An 18939-nucleotide genomic window follows, 5' to 3' on the forward strand; every position below is an offset into this window, starting at 1 on the left:
ATTTTTGTATTTTTGGTAGAGACAGGGTTTCGCCATATTGGCCAGGCTGGTCTCGAACTCCTGACCTCAGCTGAGGAGACTGAGACAATCCTGGTCAACGTAGTAAAACCCCATCTCTACTAAAAATACAAAAATTAGCTGGGCGTGGTGGCACATGCCTGTAATCCCAGCTACTTGCCAGGCTGATGCAGGAGAATCACTTGAACCAGGGAGCCAGAGGTTTCAGTGAGCTGAGGTCACACCACTGCACTCCAGCCTGATGACAGAGCAAGACTTCGTGTCAAAAAAAAAAAAAAAAAAAAAAAAAGGCTGGGCACGGTGGCTCACGCCTGTAATCCCAGCACTTTGGGAGGCCCAGGTGAGCAGATCACGAGGTCAGGAGATCGAGACTGTCCTGGCTAACATGGTGAAAACCTGTCTCTACTAAAACTACAAAAAAAATTAGCCAGGCGTGGTGGCGGGCACCTGTAGTCCCAGCTACTCGGGAGGCTGAGGCAGGAGAATGTGGCGTGAACCCAGGAGGTGGAGCTTTCAGTGAGCCGAGATCATGCCACTGCACTCCAGCCTGGATGACAGAGCGAAACTCAGTCTCAAAAAAAAAAGAGAGAGAGAGAACTTAGTGATTTTAAAGGTTTTTTTCCTTTTTTTTTTGATATCTAATGTTGGATTTACAACTTTGAAATGCAAAACTACATGTACAAATCTGTGAAACACAGGGCAGATGCTAGACAAAATATACCAGAATTTCCCAGTGATTACCTTGATTGGAAAATTTCATCTCCAGACTTTTCCATACATTATGCATTTTCTACAGCAAACAAGCATTGCTTTTGTGATCATAAAATACAAGCAGACACAATCAAGACTGGGGCAGGTTTCCTGGGGGAGAGCAGCCAGGCCCAGGATGCAGGGCTCTCCTTCCTGGGACATCAGCCAGGTCAGGGCCCTTGAGGCACAGGTCTGGGCAGCTCTACCAGTGGGCATGGGGAGAGAAGGACCCAGCTGGTTGAGCCCTTGATGCAATTGAGGGCAGGCCCCCTGCCGGAGAGGGAAACAGAACAGCCGCCAAAACACAGCCTTGAGGCCAGGCTCTGTCTGGGGGTCTTGCTGCTGCTCCCCAGCCCACAGGGCTTCCAGCCACACCAGGACAAGCTTCACTGCAAAGGCGGGAGAGGAGGGGAGGGGATGTGCCTTGCCTTTGGGTGTGTGCAGTGTGGACTGTGTGTGTGTGTGTGCATATGCACATACATTTGTACGTTTGTGGGATACTGGTGGGTGCACAAGCTTTGTACGTGTGGACGTACATGTGTCTGTGTGTGGGGTGTGTATGCACGTGTGTTTACACATATGGGGTTTGGGTGTGCACGTGTTCATACATATGATGTGCGCATGTGTGGGCGTATACATGTGTCCATTTATGGGGTATGGGATGCAGATATGTGCATGTATTCACGCACATTCATGTAGCGCATGTGTGTGTTAGAGCATAGGGTGAGTGCATGGGTGTTCGTATCTGTGGGGTACAGGTATCATGCACGTGTGTTCATCTGTGTGGGGTGTGGGTATACGTGGACCGTGGCCTGAGGCTCCCCCACAGGACACTGCTCCCTGCCGCCTCCCCAGGGGCTAACAGGACCCTGCTCCTCTTGCTAAAGCCAGTTTGGGAGCAGCCCCACCCAGGCAGCCCCAAGCCAGCCAGGCTCGCCTCTGACCAGATGGCTGAAGGAGCAGGTAGAGCAGGAAGTGTGAGCCAGTGACCCAGGTTCCCCTGGTGGCAGGCTTGGTGGCCCATGTCCATGGAGTCCCCCACCTGCCAATGAGCTCCAGCCATGCCTCCTGGGTACCAGGCCACCCATGGGTGGGGGTGGGGGTAACTCCCTGCTGACTCGCTGCCCAGCTGGCACCAATGAGGTCTCCACCTCAGCCCTGGGCTGAGTGTCCAGTGCTGACTCCTTCCTACAGGCAGGTGAGCTTGGGAGGCAGGGGCCCTGTGGACTTGGGGAGCGGGCTCAGGGTCTGGAGGCCAGAGGCCTTGTCCCCAGGCCCGGCATCCCATCAGCAAGAGCCCAGGAGGCTCTCAGGGCAGCCCTCCTCTAGCAATCTCGGGGGCAGCGTCCTCCCAGGAGTCACATCCAGATCACCATACGCACCTGCTGGCCCCTAGCATGTCCCATAAGTGGAGAGGGGTTGGCCTGTGGAGGCAGGGGTGGCCAGAAGATGTGCCGGAACCCCATCTAGAGGCTGACACGTAAACCCAAATGGCACAGGGAGCCTGAGCATGAAGTGGCTGGCCTCTCCCTCACGGGGGCCCAGCAACTGCTGACTCCATGTGCCAAGCCCCGCCTGCCCGCTGGAACGCCTCAACAGACTGCTCCCTGTGGTGACACCACCACTCGGGTTGGCTTGGCTGAGGCCAGCGGAGCATCTCCCCTCTGGGTCCATTCACATCCATCTTCCCCGGACAAATGAACACTCCACAAACACTCACTTCCCACTTTGACCCCAGACCAAACACACAGCCACTCCTGGAGTGCTGGTGACTGAGGGTGGCTGGGCCCTTCTGTGCCCACAAACCAGGGCCTGGGTTATACCTGTGGGGCTGCACGACTGTGCCAGGACAGCCTTACCTTTGCTGGGGGCTTCGTGCCCTCCCAGCTGCGTGTGTCCATGGACGAGGGGACATGGTAGATGTCATGCCCCATCCCAGCAGAAGGTGGCACCTGGTAAATATCCTGGGCAGGGCCTCCAGGCCCTGGGGGCACCTGGTACAGGTCTGTGGCCAGGCTGGGAAATGGGTGATGGGGCGTCTGCTTCGAGAAGGTGGATGTCTGCTTGGCTGGGGGCGACTGGAACTGAGGGCTGGGACCCGGGACTTGGTAGAGGCCTTGCTGAGCCTTGCTGGGAGTGGGCACCAGGTAGACGCTGTCCGGCTGGGGCTGGTAGGTGTTGGGGAGCATGGGCGTGTACTGGGAGGCCGGAAGTGCTGGGGCATGGAGGCCAGGCTGAGGCTGGGCCGGGGTGGTGGGAGGGCTGGGGCCAGGCCCTGCTGTCTTCTTATCATACATACCCACCAAGATCTTGAGGTGGTTCCCAGGCACAATGCCCTGGCGCCCGTGCAGCGAGCAGAGCCACCAGCCGTCCAGGCCCTGCGTGTCCTGCTCCAGCACCGTCATGATGTCGCCCTTGCGGAAGGAGACCTCATCCGGGGACTAGGCCACATTGTCATAGAGGGCTTTGGCCAGCACGTTCAGGTGGTTCATGGTGTCCGGCGGGCCTGGGGCCCCGGCTCCCGTGGGGGTGCACACCGAGCTGCCCGAGCCGCGTGCGCTCGGGGCTCCGAGCGCGCCGCAGCCACCCCAGTGCCACCGCGCAGCTGCCGCCTCGGCCATCCACAGCCGGTCCCTAAAGTTTTTTTTTCTTTGTGACAAAAAGCATATAAGATTAACTGTCTTAACCATTTGTAAATGTACTATTCAGTAGAATTATGCATATTGACATTGCTGTGAAACATCTCCGGGACCTTTTCATCTTGTGAAACGGAATCCCTGTACCCATTAAACAGCGACTCCCCAGTTCCCCTTCTCCCAGCCACTGGTAACTATCATTCCACTCTCTGTTTCTATGAATTTGACTACTTTAGATACCTTATATAGTGGAATCATGCAGTATTTATTGTTTATGACTGGCTTATTTCCCTTAACATAATGTCGTCGAGGCTTACGTATGTTACAGCACGTGACAAGATTTTCTTCCTTTTTAAGGCTGAATACTACTCCATTGTATGTATAAATCACATTTTGTTTATCCATTCATCCATTCATGGCCTTTGGGTTGCTTCTATCTCTTGTGATTGTGAACAATGCTGCTGTGAACGTGGGTGTGCAAATAATCTCTTTGAGACCCTGCTTTTAATTCTTTGATTATATATCCAGAAGTGGGATTGCTAGATCATATGGTAGTTCTATGTTTCATTTTTTGAGGACCCTCCGTACTGTTTCCCATAACCATAATGGCTGCATCATTTTACAATCCCACTAACAGCACACAAAGCTTCTGGTTTTTCTACATCCTCAAAAATGCTTGTTTGTGTTTTTTTTCTTTTTTTTTTATTTTTTGAGACAGAGGCTTATCCTGATGCCCAGGCTGGAGCACAGTGACATGATCATAGTTCATTGCAGCCTGGAGCTCCTGGGCTCAAGGGATCCACCTGCTTCAGCCTCCTGAGTAGCTGGGACTACAGGCATGCACCACCACACCCAGCTAATTTTTGTGTTTTTGGTAGCAACAGGGTTTTGCCATGTTGCCCAGGTTGGTCTCCAACTCTTGGCCTCAGATGATCCACCTGCCTCAGCCTCCCAATATGCTGGGATTACAGGCGTGAACCACCATGACCAGCCAAATGAGGCTAATTTTAAATTTTTTTGTAGAGACATTATTTCATTATGTTGCCCAGGCTGGTCCCAAACACGTAGCCTCAAGTGATCCTCTTGCCTGGGCTGCTCAAAGTGCTGGGATTGGCCAGGTGTGGTGGCTCATACCTGTAATCCCAGCACTTTGGGAGGCTGAGTCGGGCAGATCCCGAAGTCAGGAGTTTGAGACCAGCCTGGACAATATGTTGAAGCCCCGTCTCTACTAAAAATACAAAAATTAGCCAGGCATGGTAGAGCGTGCCTGTAACCCCAGCTACTTGGGAGGGTGAGGCAGGAGAATTACTTGAACCTGGGAGGCAGAGGTTGCAGAGAGCTGAGATTGCACCATTGCACTCCAGCCTGGGTGACATAGCAAGACTCTGTCTCATGGGTGGGGAAAGAGGGGAGGGCTGGGATTACAGGTGTGAGTCACTATGCCTGGTCCACTTATTGTTTTTGATGGTAGCCAACCTAATGGGTATGAGGTGATATCTCACTGTGGTTTATTTCTCTGATTAGTGATGGTGACCATCTTTTCATATGCTTTTTTGGCCATTTGTATGGCATATTCACCCAGAATAGGTAATTTTTTTAAAACATAAAAATTTAAAAATTATTTTTTTAAAAGAAATAATTTGTGTGTGTGTGTGTGTGTGTGTGTGTGATGGAGTCTTGCTCTGTTGCCCAGGTTGGAGTGCAATAGCACCATCTTGGCTCACTACAACCTCCGCCTCCCGGGTTCAAGCAATTCTCCTGCCTCAGCCTCCCAAGGAGCTGGGACTACAGGCGGGTGCCGCCAAGCCTGGTTAATTTAGGTATTTTTGGTAGAGACAGGGTTTTGGCATGTTGACTGGGCTTGTCTTGAACTCCTGGCCTCAAGTGATCCTGTGCTGGGATTACAGGCGTGAGCCACTGCACCGGGTCTCTGCTCTTGTCAAAAATCAATTAATCATAGATATTTTGATTTATATCTGGACTCTCATTTCTGTTACACTGGACTGTACCTCTACCTATAGGCCAGTACCAGAGCCTTTTTTTTCCTTTCTTCTTACTGGTAAACTGAAGTCACATCACAGTCTTGATTATTGCAGCTTAGTAGGTTTTAAGATTGGAAAGTATAAATTCTCCAACTTTGTTCTTCTCTTTCAAGATTGTTTTGTCTAATCTGGGTTCTTTGCATTGCTATATGAATTTTAGGATCAGCTTCTCCATTTCTGCCAGAAAGGCAGCTGGGATTTTGATAGAGGTTGCATTGAATCTGTAGATTAGTTTGGGGATTATTGTTGTCATAACTATGTTTAGTCTTCCAATCCATGAATATGGGATGTCTTGATTTAGGTCTTCTTTAATTTTTTTTTTGTTGTTGTTGGTGGTGAGATGAGGTCTCCCTCTGTTACCCAGGCTGAAATGCATGATCTCAGCTCACTGCAACCTCTGCCTCCTGGGCTCAAGCCATCCTCCTACCTCAGCCTCCTTAGTAGCTGGGACTACAGTCATGCACCACCCCACCTGGCTAATTTTTGCATTTTTTGTAGGGATGAGGTTTTACTATGTTGCCCAGGATGGTCTTGAGCTCCTGATCTCAAAGCAATCCACCTGCCTCAGCCTCCCAAAGTGCTGAGCTTAAAAGCATGAGCCACTGGGCCTGGTCAGGTGTTCTTTAATTTTTTTCAACAACGTTTCAGAGTTTTCAGTATATGAGTCTCAGACCTCTTTTTTTGAATTATTTCCTATGTGTTTTATTCTTTCAGATGTTATTACAAATGGAATTTCTTAATTTCATTTTTGGATAGTTCATTACTAGTGTATGAAATATAATTGATCTTTGTGTATGGATCTTGTGTCCTTCACCTTGCTGAACTTGTTTATTAGCATGTGTTTTCTCTTTCTCTCTCTGTCTCTAGTGTGTGTGTGGGTGGGGGAAACTTTCTTAGGCTTTCTATATACAAGATCACATCTGCTGGGCACAGTGGCTCACGCCTGTAATCTCAGCACTTTGGGAGGCCGAGGTGGATGGGTCACCTGAAGTCAGGAGTTTGAGACCAGCCTGGCCAACATGATGAAACCCTGTCTCTACTAAAAAAAATACAATTAGCTGGGCGTAATGGTGGGTGACTGTATCCCAGCTACTCAGGAGGCTGAGGCAGGAGAATCACTTGAATCCAGGAGGCAGAGGTTGCAGTGAGGCAAGATCTTGCCACCGCACTCCGGCCTGGGCAACAAGAGCAAAACTCCGTCTCAAAAATAAATAAACAAATAAAAAGATCACATCGTCTGGAAATATAGTTTTCTTTTTCATTTCTAATATGGATGCCATTTATTTTATTTTATTTTTCTGCCTAATTGTCCTGGCTGGAACTTCCTCTTTTTTTTGAGACCGAGTTTTGCTCTTGTTGCCCAGGCTCTGAGGTGCAGTGGCATGATCTTGGCTCACTGCAACGTCCACCTCCCAAGTTCAAGTGACTCTCCTGCCTCAGCCTCCCGAGTAGCTGGGATTATAGGCATGCACCACCACATCTGGCTAATTTTTGTATTTTTAGTAGAGACTGGGTTTCACCATGTTAGTCAGGCAGGTCTCGAACCACTGACCTCAGGTGATCCACCCACCTTGGCCTCCCAAAGTGCTGAGATTATAGGCGTGAGCCACCGTGCCCGGACTGGAACTTTCAATATAATGTAGATTATAAGTGACAAGAGTAGATGTACTTGCCTAGTTCCTGATCTTAGGGGGAAAGCTTTGTTTTCCCCATTTAATATGTTGTTAGCTGTGGGTTTTTCATAGATGCCTTTAGCAAGTAAAGAAAGTTTCTTTCTATTCCTAGTTTGTGGACTGTTTTTACATGAAAGGGTGTTGGATTTTGTCAGAAAATTTTTGTGTTTATTGAGAAGATCATGTGGTTTTTTCCTTTTATTCTACTTTTATGGTGCATTATATCAGTTGATTTTTGGGTGTTACTCCAAGCAGGCATGAATCCTACTTGGTCATGTTATAGAATCTTTTTATGTATTGCTGGACTTGGCTTGCTAGTATTTTGTTGCAGTTTTTTTTTTTTTTGGTCTTTATGAGAAATATTGGTTATTATTTTTCTTTTCTCATGATGCCTTTGGTTTTGGTACCAGGGAAATATTGGCCTCAATGAATGAGTTTGAAAGTGTCAGCCGGGCACGGTGGGTCACACCCGTAATCCCAGCACTTTGGGGGACTGAGGTGGGTGGATAATGAGGTCAGGTGTTCCGAGACCAGCCTGGCCAACATGGTGAAACCCCATCTCTATTAAAAATACAAAAAAAAATTAGCCAGACGTGGTTGTGCGCACCTGTATTCCCAGATACTTGGGAGGCTGAGGCAGGAAAATCGCTTGATTCCGGGAGAGGTTGCAGTGAGCCAAGATTGAGCCATTGCACTGCAGCCTGGGTGACAGAGGGAGACTCTGTAGTATAAGAGGAAGGAATGCATGTTTGTAGTATAAGAGGAAGGAAGGCATTAGAAGGAGGCCTGAAGATTCATTTGGGGGATTTGGGGTGATAGGTAAGGTCAGGGCTTGGAGAGGACAGGAATCTTTTCTTTTTTTTAGACAGTGTCTCACTCTGCCACCCAGGCTGGAGTGCAGTGGCGCAATCTCTGCTCACTGCAACCTCCGCCTCCTAGTTCAAGTGATTCTCCTGCCTCAGCCTCCCAAGCATCTGGGACTACAGCCACACACCACCATGCACAGCTAATTTTTGTTTCTTTCTTTCTTTTTTTTTTTTTTTGAGACAGAGTCTCACTCCCTCACCCAGCCTGGAGTGCAGTGGCACGATCTCAGTTCACTGTGACCTCTGCCTCCTGGTTCAAGTGATTCTCCTGCCTCAGCCCCCCGAGTAGCTATGATTACAGGCGTGTACCACAAGCCTGGCTAGTTTTTGTATATTTTATTTTATTTTATTTTTGAGATGGAGTCTTGCTCTTTCGCCCAGGCTGGAGTGCAGTGGCACAATCTCGGCTCACCACAGGCTCTGCTTCCCAGGTTCATGCCATTCTCTTACCTCAGCCTCCCGAGTAGCTGGGATTACAGGCACCCACCACCACGCCTGGCTAGTTTTTGTATTTTAGTAGAGATGGGGTTTCACCAAGTTGGCCAGGCTGGTCTCGAACTCCTGACATCATGATCCGCCCACCTCGGCCTCCCAAAGTGCTGGGATTACAGGCATGAGCCACTGCACCTGACCTATTTTTTTAAGACGGAGTCTTGCTCTGTTGCTCAGGTTGGAGTGCAGTGGTGCAATCTCGGCTCACTGCAACCTCTGCCACTTGGGTTCAATCAATTCTCCTGCCTCAGTCTCCTGAGTAGCTGGGATTACAGGCATGTGCCACCACACCCAGCTAATTTTTGTATTTTTGGTAGAGACAGGGTTTCACCATATTGGCCAGGCTGGTCTCGAACTCCTGACCTCAACCGAGGAGACTGAGACAATCCTGGTCAACATAGTAAAACCCCATCTCTACTAAAAATACAAAAATTAACTCTGCATGGTGGCACATGCCTGTAATCCCAGCTACTTGCCAGGCTGATGCAGGAGAATCACTTGAACCAGGGAGTCAGAGGTTGCAGTTAGCCGAGGTCACACCACTGCACTCCAGCCTGATGACACAGCAAGATGCCATGTCAAAAAAAAAAAAAAAGGCTGGGCAAGGTGGCTCACGCCTGTAATCCCAGCACTTTGGGAGGCCCAGGTGGGCAGATCACGAGGTCAGGAGATCGAGACCGTCCTGGCTAACATGGTGAAAACCTGTCTCTACTAAAACTACAAAAAAAAAATTAGCCAGGCGTGGTGGCGGGCACCTGTAGTCCCAGCTACTCGGGAGGCTGAGGCAGGAGAATGTGGCGTGAACCCAGGAGGCAGAGCTTGTAGTGAGCTGAGATCGTGCCACTGCACTCCAGCCTGGGTGACAGAGCGAAACTCGGTCTCAAAAAAAGAGAGAGAGAGAACTTAGTGATTTTCAAGTTTTTTTTTCTTATTGTGACAAAAAGCACGAGGTTCTCAAGGTTCATGCCACGATCGTGCCACTGCACTCCAGCCCCTTCCCTCTACTTTGCTGCCACTTGGATGGGGGAAGCTCTGGAAGACTTCTTAGGGAAGTGGCATATAAACTGTGTGTCACACTTGTTTTTTTTTTTTTGGAGACAGGGTCTTGCTGTGTCCCACAGGCCGGAGTGCAGTCGCATGATCACAGCTTACCATGGCCGCAAACTCCTGGCTCAAGCAATCCTCCCATCTCAGCCTCCCAAGAGGCTAGGACTACAGGCAAACACCACCACGCCCAGCTAATTTTTAAAATTCACCCCACGTAGAAGAGGGGGAAAGGCATGAAAGGGCATTTGTGGCAGAGGAACAGTGTGAGCAAAGACCAATAGTCTGGGAAAAGGAGGAGGATAGGCTGTGGGTGGAGCAGGAAATGTGGGTGGTTCTTTTTGCAAAGGATTCTGAATGCCAGGTGAGCAGGATGAATGTATCTTGTGGGCACCAGAGAGGCCTGGGCCTCAGCCTGCCCCCTGTAAAATGAGGTGATTAGACTGGTCTGCTTCAGGCCTTCCTAGGGCAAGGGGCTGTCACAGAAAGGGTCTACTCTAGGTTCTTCCAGGTTCAACCCTGGAAAGGCAGAATGGGAAGTGGCTGGAGCAGCTCAGAGGCTAGGGGTAATATTTTGCTCCAGAGCCCAAGTCTGAGAAGGACTATTTTACCAAGCCGTCTGCGTTGCATCCCTAAGTCACCCTGGCTAACCCTCCACCCAGTCAGGGTCCTGCAAGGAAAACCCAGGCCTTGGGTCAGGAGGCAAGAAGGGTGATGGGTGTCTTACCCCTGGCTCCACCCTAGGTAAGGGTTGGCCCTCTTGGAGCCTCAACTTGCTCGTATGCACAACGGAGGAGCTGTGCCTTGGGCTCTCTAAGCCCCTCTCCCCAGGACAGCACTGTCATTCTGGAGACGGGAACAGCATTAGCAAAGGAACGGAAGTAGGATTGTGAGGACCTTGTTGGGCAACAGACAGGCAGGTGAGGCTGGAGAATGGAGTCCCTAGAGGTGGATGGTTCTTGTTGGGGTTGGCTGGATCCAAGGGGTATGACATTCCTCCTTATGTGCAGAACTGGGTGAGCCCTAGGTCATGGCCAGCAGCCCTCGGAGTGGGACTGAGGACCTGTTGGGAAACCAGTTTGGCAAGGCCATCATCTCCATGATGTCATCCAGCCACTGTGTTCTCTGGGCAACAGTGCCAGGCAAACTTCTGGCCCTGCAGGAGGAGAAAGGGCCTCAGATGCCCACTGGGCAGCAATGAATTCCAGGAGACCCAGCCTCACAGACAAAGGAGAGGCAAGGGGCTGGAACAGGAAGGAGAGAGTTCTGGATGTGCCAGCCTGGACCTCTTTAGACTTCTGGGAGTCCCTGATGCCTGGGCGCAGGGAGTGGGGGTCTAGGCTCATGGTGAGACACTATGTAATTGCTACCTGATAGGTTGGACACTGGCTCCTGATCATGCTTCTACTACATGTGTGGCAATTTTGTTAACACTATGACCTTCGCAGCTTGAGTCCTGTGAGATAGGACCACCATTATACAGATAAGGAGACAGGCTCAGAACCCTCGTTCTTTTGTTGTTTTGTTTTGTTTTGTTTTGTCTTTGAGACAGAGTTTCACTCTGTCGCCCAGGCTGGAGAGTGGAGTGGCACAACCATGGCTTACTGCAGCCTTGACCTCCCAGGCTCACAGTGGGACTACAGACACATGCCACCATGCCTGGCTAATTTTTTTTATTTTTTGTAGAGACAAGGGTCTCCCTGTGTTGCCAGGGCTAGTCTTGAACTCCTGGGTTCAAGCAATCCGCCTGCCTTGACCTTCCGAAGTGCTAGGATTACAGGCGTGAGCCACTGCGCCTGGCCAGAACATTTGTTCTTAATCACCATATTCTACCATCCACCATTTGGAAGCTCCACTTGGATGAAGCCTGAGCACTGGGGAGACCTGGGCCTCAGTCTGCCCATCTGTAAAATGAGGGGGTTTGACTGGCCTCCTTCAGGCCCTCCTAGGGCAAAAAACTGTAACAGGAAGGGTCTAGATTCTTCCAGGTTCAGCCCTGGACTGGCAGAGTAGGGAGTATCTGGAGCAGCTCAGGGGCCGAGGGTATTTTGGCTCCAGAGTCCAGTCCGAGAATGAATATTTTACCAACCTGTCAGTGTGGGATCCCAGCAAACCCTTCTCTCTACTTCTGAATATAGCACCTGAATCTTGGCATCACAGAGTCTTGGATACCCACCTTATGGTTCAAATAGGTAACTGAGTCCCAGAGAGGACAAGGGACAGGCTTCAGGTAGTGTAGCACATCAGGAGCAGAGCCATTCTGCATCCCAGATTCTCAACCTCCCAAAACTTTGTTTCCTCCTCAGGCCCTGGCACACTTAAGCATGAAATAACTGACACATATTGAGTGCCTATGGCATACCATGCACTCATGTAACCATCACCATAGCCTTATAAAGCAGATGCTAATAGTCTGTCCCTTTTATGGGCAAAGAAACTGAGGCTCAGAGAGGGGAAGTCATTTGTCCAAGTTGACACTGCATGTTGGTGGTAGGGAAGGGATTTGAACCCAGGTATATAGGCCCTTCCCCCTCAGCAGATCCAGTAAGCCTCACTGGAGGCATGAAGACCTGTAGACAGCAGGGTGGATGGCTCCTTTGCTGGTTCTGAAGGCGCGCAGTGTCCAATTCAGAGTCTCCACGCGGGCCTGGCCCCTCTGGGGCAGGCAGAAAAGTGCTGAGGCTGCAGAAGGGCTCTGAATCTTCCCAGAGGAGGCGGCCATGGTGGGAGGGAGTGCTCTGCACCAACCTCAGAGCCAAGTGTAGACATGGTGGCTGGACCAGCTGCAAGCAAGGGAAGGCAGGCAGGGTGGGGCCCAAACCCTAACCCAGCCTCCAAGCCGTGTTCCCAGCCTTCCGCCAGCTAGGCCCTGCCCTACCCACCCTTCTCGCTCCCCATCTGGATTTGAGATGAGGACGCTGGGCCTAATAATAGCCAAATGGCAGCAGAGGCAGTGCCTGGAGCCACTGCCAGTTGGGGCCTGGGGTCCCCCATGGTCTCATGTTGGCCTCCAACAGGGTTCAGAACTTTAAAAGTACTGCACTCCAGCCTGGGCGACAGAGTGAGGTCTTGTCTCAAAAACAAAAACAAAACAAAACAAAACAAAACAAAAACCCTTTAAAATAGCAACTGCTTATGAAGTTTATAATATGCGCTGGGCACTGCGCTAAAGCTTAGCCCACAGTAACTTACTTATTCCTCACCCTACCCCCACTGGCTAAGACTATTTCTTTCTTTTTTTTTTTTTTTAAGACAGATTCTCACTCTGTCACCCTGGCTAGAGTGCAGTGGCGCAATCTTGGCTCACTGCAACCCCTGCCTCCCGGCTTCAACTGATTCTCCTGCCTCAGCCTCCCAAGTAGCTGGGATTACAGGGGCCTGTCACCACGCCTGGCTAATTTTTGTATTTTCAGTAGAGATGCGGTTTCAACATTTTGGCCAGGCTGGTCTTGAACTCCTGAACTGAGGTGATCCACCTGCCTCGGCCTCCCAAAATGCTGGGATTACAGGCATGAGCCACTGTGCCTGGCCGGGCTAAGACTATTCTTAGCCCTTTTGATGGATGGAACACTGCCCCTGATGATAACAGGAACTTGGCAGCCTTCAATTGCTGAGCATGCATACTGTCCCTCCTTGGCACTCTGCTAAGCACTTTCTTTGTATTTTCCCATTGATTCCCCATGGCATTATGAGACAGATGCTAATTTCTTTAGACGAAGAAAAAAAATGAGGCCCAGAGAGAAAAGTGACTTGCCCAAGGTCACACAGCTATAATGGACAGAGTCGAGACTCAAACCTAGGACTTTCTAACTGTAGCGAGGCTAAGACCTTAGATTCTGGAAACAGACAAACTTAAGTACGGTGGGTTCATCACTGCTCCTTAGCTATGCAGCCTTGGCAAGTCACATCACCTGCCTGAGCCTCTGTTTTCTCCTCTGTAAATTGAGGGTTTGGGTGAGATAATACTAACACTCCCTGACAGCTATTAAGCCCACGTTGGGTGTAATAAAATAGGTAATTTACAGCACACATTTCCATGGTGCATTCCCTCAGTCAATTCTCACAATAGCCCCCAATGTTAGGACTCCTCTCTTCCAGCACCTGTGTTTTGTTGTTGTTGTTGTTGTTTTGTTTGTTTGTTTTTGTTTTGAGACAGTTTCACTCTTGTTGCCCAGGCTGGAGTGCAATGGCACAATCTCAGCTCACTGCAACCTCCGCTTCCTGGGTTCAAGCGATTCTCCTGCCTCAGCCTCCTGAGTAGTGAGTAGCTAGGATTACTGGTGTGTGCTACCACGCCTGGCTAAGTTTTATATTTTTAGTAGAGACGGGATTTCACCATGTTGTCCAGGCTAGTCTTGAACTCCTGAACTCAGGTGATCCGCCTGCCTTGGCCTCCCAAAGTGCTGGGATTACAGGTGTGAGCCACCATGCCCGGCCCCAGCACCTGTTTTATAGAAGGGAAATGTGAGTCTCAGAGAGGGGAAGGCACTTGCCCAAAATCAATAGCAAGTGAGTCAGGACTTAAGCCCAGGGCTGTGATTCTAGACGCTGAGCTCTTTTTTATTTTTTAAGACAGGATCTCTGTCACCCAAGCTGAAGTGCAGTGGTGTGATCATGGCACACTACAGCCTTGACCTGTCTGGGCTCAGGTGATCCTCTCACCTCAGCCTCCCGAGTAGCTGGGACTACAGGCACTCACCACCACACCTGACTAATTTTTATAGAGATGGAGTTTCCCCATGTTGTCCAGGCTGGTCTCGAACTCCTAGTTTCAAGTAATCCGTCCACCTCAGCCTCCCAAAGTGCTGGAATTACACAGGTGTGAGCCACCATGCCCAGCCAGGCATGTGACTATTTTTGGCCAATAGAATATATGGAAGTGGCATTGCCAGTTCGAAGCCTGGGTGTTAAGAGATTGGGCCTTAAGAGATTCCACTCATTCTCTTGGAACTCTCGCAGCTGTTATGTGAACAAGCCTGGGCTATCCTGCCTAAGAGACCACTGGAACAGGGACTAGTTATCCTAGCTGAAGCTGTCCTAGTCAGTCACCAGCTAATCCAATAGCTGACCACAGATACATGAGTAAGCCCAACTGAGACCAGAAAAATCTTTAGCTGAGCCCAGGCTAAAGTGCCAGTCCATGAAATCTTGAGCTAAAAAAATGGTTTTAAGGCACTAAGTTTTGGGGTGGTTTTTTATGTAGCATTGTTGTGGCAATTGATAACTGATACACATTTTTATTCAGTGTAATTAATGCTGACTGCTGTAACAAACCAAATATCTCAATGGTTTTACCCAATCAGAGTTTATTTCTCACTCCTGCAAAGTCTGATATAGGTTGGGGCTCTCCCAGGGAGCTCTCTTCCAAGCTGTGACCTTGCCCCCAATCCTGCCTCCACCCCAGGCTCTCCCTGGAATCTATTCCTGAATCCTCTGCATGTGGAAAGACAATCAGAAAATCAAAGGAGGCACATCCACACTTAACTGCCTTTGCGCAGGGGTCACGTATAATTTCACTGGCCTTTATGTAGTCACATGACTCTACTAACTGCAGGAAAAATGAGAACATGACCTTCCTGTGTGTCCAGGAAAAGGAAACAGGTTACAGAACACAAAGCATTGCTTCTGTTACATTCCTCCTGTTGTGGGGCTGGCGTGCGTGCATGCATGCGTGCGTGTGTGTGTGTGTGTGTGTGTGTGTCTGTATGTGTGGTGGGAGTTGGAGGGGCGTGTGTGTTAAGCAGAGAATTAACATCTATAAAGAATCAACAGTGGTGCATGCCTGTAATCCCACTACTCTGGGAAGCTGAGGCAGGAGGATCGCTTGAGCTCAGGAGGTTGAGGCTGCACTGAACTGAGATCATGCCATTGCACTCCAGCCTGGGTGACAGAGCAAGACCCTGTCTCAAAAAAAAAAAAGAGAGAGAGAAAGAGAATCAACTTCAGCACCTACCATGTGTTAGCTTAAATAAGGGACAAGTTATAGGTAAAGAATTTGAGGCTCAGCTTAACTGGGCCTGGTGCTGCATGCCTGTAGTCCCAGCTACTTGGGAGGCTGAAGTGGGAGGATCACTTGAGCCTAGGAGGTTGAGGCTGCAGTAAGCAGAGATTGCCCACTGTATTCCAGCCTGGGCGGCAGAATAAGACCTTGTCTTGAAAAAAAGAAAAAGAGGCTGGACACAGTGGCTCATGCCTGTAATCCCAGCACTCTGGGGGGCTGAGGCGGGCAGATCACTAGAGGTCAGGAGTTCGAGACAAGCCTGGCCAAGATGGTGAAACCCTGTCTGTACTAAAAATACAAAAATTAGCCAGGCGTGGTGGTGGGCACCTGTAATCCCAGCTACTCGGGAGGCTGAGGCAGGAAAATGGTTTGAACCCGGAAGGCGGAGGTTGCAGTGAACTGAGATCGTGCCATTGCCCTCCAGCCTCGGTGAAAAGAGGGAAATTCCATCTCAAAAAAAGAAAAAGAAAAAAAGAATCTGAGACTCAGAAAGGTTGAGAAACTTGCCCCAAATCATTCAGCAAGCCAGTTGAGTAGCTATTTTGCGGTAGTGAAGGGCTCAGGGAGATCTGGAGTTGGACAGATCTAGGTGCAAATCCCAACTCTGTCAATTCTTCACTGTGTGACATTTGGCAAGTTACTTAATTTCTCTAGGCCTCAGTTTCCTCATCCACAAAGTGGGGAGCTAATACTTCCAACCTTATAAGGTTGGGAGTGATCATTCACAGAGCTTGCATGGGATGGGGATCCCGGTGCATGGGACTTACATAATGAATGTCAGCCACATAGGCAGAAATGATGCTATCTCTGATCTTACCCTGCCAGGGTCCATGAATTTGGCCAAGGGGATTTATTATGTTTTGGACAAATCCTATCCCTTCCCTCTGTCTCTTGTGGTGTAAATGGTTTTATTTACTTCATTAAGAGATGGCAATTTGGCTAAGTGTGGTGGCTCATGCCTGTAATCCCAGCACTTTGGGGGGCTGAGGTGGGAGGATCGCTTGAGTCCAGGAGTTCGAGACCAGCCTGGGCAACATGGCAAAACCCCATCTCTACAAAAAGTACAAAAATGAGCTGGGTGTGGTGGCACGCACCTATAGTCCCAGCCACTTGGGAGGCTGAGGTGGGAGAATCCCTTGAGCCTGGAAGGTGGAGGTTGCAGTGAGCCGAGATCATGCCACTGCACTCCAGATTGCGTATCAGAGTGAAACTCTGCCTCAAAAAAAAAAAAAGAGAGAGAGAGAAAGAGAGAGCTAGAACTATTTCCCCAGTTGAATTTTTTTAAATTAATTAAGTTTTTAATTTTTTGAGACAGGGTCTCACTCTGTCTCTCAGGCTGGAGTGCAATGGCGTGATCGCAGCTCACTGCAGCCTCGACCTCCTGGGCTCAAGCGATCCTCCCACCTCAGCCGGTGCATGCCACTATGCTCAGCTAATTTTCTGTATTTTATTTTTTGTAGAGATCAGGTCTCACTTTGTTGCCCAGCTGGTCTCAAACTCCTGGGCTCAAGCAATCCTCCTGCCTCAGCCTCCCGAAGTGCTAGGATTACAGGTGTGAGCCATGATGCCCGCTCCAGCTGAATATTTGTTACTGAATAAACCTTTATAAGCACAAAGCCCCTGAACACCTATGGCTGCTGATAGATGTCTGAAATGCCTCCATTACTGCATTTTTTTTTTTTTGAGACAGGGTCTAGCTCTGTTGCACAGGTAGGAGTGCAGTGGTGCAATCATGGCTCACTGAAGCCTTGAACTCCTGGGTGCAAGCAATCCTCCTGCCTCAGCCACCGAAGTAGCTGGGACTACAGGCACACACCACCATGTCTGGCTAATTTTCTTATTTTTTGTACAGATGAGATCTTGCTGTGTTGCCCAGACTGGTCTGGAACTCCTGGCCTCAGCAATACTCCTGCCTTGCCTCCCAAAGTATTGGGATTACAGGAGTGAGCCACTGCACTCAGGCTTAAATCGTTTTTTTTTTCTTTTTTTTTTTTTTTTTGAGACAGAGTTTCACTCTGTCGCCCAGGCTGGAGTGCAATGGCGTGATCTCAGCTCACTGCAACCTCTGCTTCCCGGGTTCAAGCAATCCTCCTGCCTCAGCCCCCCAAGTAGCTGGGATTACAGGCTCCTGCCACCACACCTGGTTAATTTTTGTATTTTTAGTAGAGATGGGGTTTCATGATGTTGGCCAGGCTGGTCTTGAACCCCTGGGCCAAGATCCACCCACCTGGGTCTCCCAAAGTGCTGGGATTACAGGCATGAGCCATTGTGCCCGGCTGGCTTAAATAATTTTTAAAGTTTTGTTTTGAATAGGTAGTTCTGGGAGGTCAGAGGAGTTATCTCTCAGGAGATAATTATGCTTAAGTCTGGAAGATAAAAAATTGTTGAACAAAAAACTAAGTTGGTCTCGATGTGGGGGTGGGGGTGTTCCAGGCAAGGGGAACAGACTACGCAAATGTATCAAGGCAGGAAAAATCTCCAGAAACTGATGGAAGACCAACGTGACTGAAGTATGAAGGGTAAGGGAGAAGTGGGGTTTGGATGAGGAGAGGGGAAAAGGGGCCAGACTGAAAGGTTTCTGTGGGTCCCTTCATAATTTGCAGGGCCTGGTGCAAAATGAGAAAAAGGAGCTCCTTGTTCAAAAATTATTAAGTATTTCAAGATAGTGACAGCAGAGCATTACACTGACCCTTCATTACATGAAGCTGGCCCTGCCCATGGACCATAGTAAGAAGAAAGGAATTTCATGTGAGGGCTGCAGGGACCCATGGAAGGTTTTTGAGCTAGAGGTGATCAGATCTGATTTGCATAAGCTTTAGTTGCTATCCTCACTACCCCACACCTGGATGATGTGTGTCTCTGCACAGGTGGCCTGCTTCACTTTCCTATTCAACATGTCACTCCCCTGCTCAAGAACCTGGGGTGATTCCTACTTCCTATTAGACCCAGCCCAGATTCCCTATCCAGACACCCAGAGGCCCTTCAAAATCTTCCCTTACTGGATTTAGTTAATCTAATGTCAACAAAGGCTGTATGCTGAATCCCAGAGAGATGATGAATCAACCCAAGTTCACACAGCAATTATAGGACAGCAAGTCAGGGCTGGAACCCAGGTTTCCTGAGGTTGGCCCATCCAGCCCTGAGCGAGGGTGCAGTCCTCTGAAGTGTTCTGTATCCCCCATCCTAGCACAGAGCCATGCACACAGTAGGTGCTCAATCTGTGCCTGTGGCCGTGAGTTCGTTCCTCTTAGGGCACATCTCTGCCAGGGCATGGGTGTCCCAGAGTCCAGGATGCAGTTAGCATCCTTCCTGACTCCTTCTCTCCCTCATCCCTACCTCTAGGCGTTCACCAAGCCCCACCACACCCAGGACAGCTGGCCAGGTCCTGCCCATAGACATGTTGTTTGGCCTGTGCAG

This window comes from Pan troglodytes, chromosome 15 (assembly GCF_028858775.2).
Source record: "Pan troglodytes isolate AG18354 chromosome 15, NHGRI_mPanTro3-v2.0_pri, whole genome shotgun sequence".
NCBI lineage: Eukaryota > Metazoa > Chordata > Mammalia > Primates > Hominidae > Pan > Pan troglodytes.